We start from the raw sequence: 2,451 nt of genomic DNA on the forward strand, positions 1-2,451 counted from the left end.
GGATTGGGCCTGCCCTCTGCCACCCGGGAGCAGGCCTAAGCCAGCAGGTCGTTATCTCCCGAGGTGTCCCAGACTGCGAGAGGGCACAGGCCGGGCTGAGGGACCCCCCCTCCCCACCGAGTGCACAAATTTTTGTGCACCGGGCCTCTAGTATCATATAATCATCTAATTTATAAACAACTACCTTTTAGAAATTGAACTAAAAATTCAATAAGGTCAATTATTTAAAAATAATATTAAATAACAATAGTTTGTAGTGGTAGTGAATTCATATGACTACTATAATTAACAACCCTTCAGCCATGTATCTTTACAATTAAGTCATAGCATTCATAAGGGAAGAAACATTAAGCTTGTTAATAAAACTATCTTTTTACATAAACTACCAAAACCCCTCATTATACAGCCAGATTTATACGGCATAATATCTGGTAAGATACATTTAATGAAAGCAAAACTTATTTTATGTATTAATATTTTTAAAAAGCTATATCAGAGTCACTTAGTTATATTTAGATAGACTATACATTTAATGGCATAAAATTAATACTAAAACTAAATTCTCTATTAGAGCTACATGAGGCAAAAGATATGCAAGATAACTCAGTACTTGGCATGTTTAATACACCAAAACTTTGATGAAACAGTAATATAAGAAGTACTAGGGCCCTGGCTGGTGTGGCTCAGTTGGTTGAATGTCATCCCATGCACCAAAGGGTCACCGGTTTGATTCCTGGTCAGGGCACATACCCGAGTTGGGGGTTCAATCCCCAGTAGGGGGGAGGTTGCAAGAGGCAGCCAGTCAATGTGACTCTCTCTCTACCTTCCTCTCTCTCTAAAATCAATAAAAACATTTTTTAATTAAAAAGTAGAACACTTTAAAAATTATATCAATTCATGTTATTGTATTACATGAATTACATGAATTATAGTATTACCACTACTATAACTGACAAAGTTGTATTTTATCACATTTGAACAGTCTTTTCCTAAAGAAAATGACAAAGTAAAAATAACAGTCTGAAGTTTTAAATCTTAGCGTTTATAGAGCATCCAATTTAACACACTTAAAGTAAATCATCTATATAATAAAAAGCCAGGGTCTTAATGACCGAAGGCTCGATCAGACCGGAAGCTGTGGGCGCCCTGACCCAGCACTGACTGCCTAGCGGGCTGTGGATCAGGCTCAGAGAGAGGCCTGCAGAGAGAGGGGCAGGGGCTGATCCATAGCCTCTGTGGCAGCCATTGATCAGAACTTGCCTCTCTTTCTCTCCAGGCCTGGCCAACAGCCACGCCTCCATTTCTCTCCAGGCCTCCACAGGGGCTGCTGATCAGCCCCGACTTTCTGATCAGGCCCGGTTGAGAGGCCCAGAGACGCTGACTAGCATAGAAACTGACCAATCAGAACCCATGTAAGGAGCCAATGGCTGCCTAGGAGGTGGAGCTTTTGGCGCTGACTGGCATAGAAACTGACCAATCAGACCCAAATTAGCCGGCAGAGGAGGGCAGTTGGGGGCAAGATCAGGCCTGCAGGGAAGGACAGTTAGGAGCGAGATCAGGCCGGCAGGGGAGGGCAGTTAGGGACTATTAGGCAGGCAGGCAGAGGCAGGCAGAGGGGTTAGGGGCAATCAAGCAGGCAGGCGAGTGGTTAGGAACCAGCGGTCCCAGATTGTGAGAGGGGTGTCCGACCTCCGGTTTAGGCCCAATACCTGGGTGGTCGGACATCCCCCAAGGGGTCCCCGAATGGAGTGGGTGCAGGCTGAGCTGAGGGAACCACCCCCTCCATGCACAAATATCATGCACCATGCCTCTAGTACTACTATAAATATGTAAGAACAATATGGATTATTATTTGGGCAAGAAACTGTCTTTAGATTTGTCTTGAAAATCTCACCTTTAGAAAACAAGACAAACTATAACATTTTTAAAAAAATTCCTATGAACAAAATAATGGCCTTTTCTAGAACCTCAAAGGCATACATGAGTACTAATTGCTAGCTCTATGAAGAAATCAGGCTAAGACTCCACACCTTTATAACCAGGCATTAAGGTAATCAGGTCTGACTGGCTTTGAATTGTTTCCACTGTCAAACGGCCCTTTTGCATGCACCGTTTAAAACAAATAGTTTAGCCCTCGCTGGTTTGGCTCAGTGGATAGAGCATCAGTCTATGGACTGAAGCGTCCTGGGTTTGATTCTAGTCAAGGACACATGCACAGGTTGTGGGCTTGGTTCCCAGTAGGGGGCATGAAGGAGGCAGCCAATCAATGATTCTCTCTCATCATTGATGTTTCTCTCTCTCTCTTCCTCTCCCTTCCTCTCTGAAATCAATAAAAATATATTTTAAGCCGAAACCGGTTTGGCTCAGTGGATAGAGCGTCGGCCTGCGGACTGAAAGGTCCCAGGTTCGATTCCGGTCAAGGGCATGTACCTGGGTTGCGGGCACATCCCC

The 2,451-nt window shown here is 44.2% G+C and overlaps 1 protein-coding gene across 1 annotated transcript in view; it reads right to left on the minus strand.

Annotated features, from left to right (window-relative positions):
* LEMD3 (LEM domain containing 3) overlaps nt 1–2,451 on the minus strand; it is an 87,115-nt gene that overhangs the window by 10,041 nt on the left and 74,623 nt on the right. The window lies entirely within an intron of this gene.

The sequence above is a fragment of the Myotis brandtii genome, unplaced genomic scaffold (assembly GCF_000412655.1).
Source record: "Myotis brandtii unplaced genomic scaffold, ASM41265v1 scaffold389, whole genome shotgun sequence".
Lineage (NCBI taxonomy): Eukaryota > Metazoa > Chordata > Mammalia > Chiroptera > Vespertilionidae > Myotis > Myotis brandtii.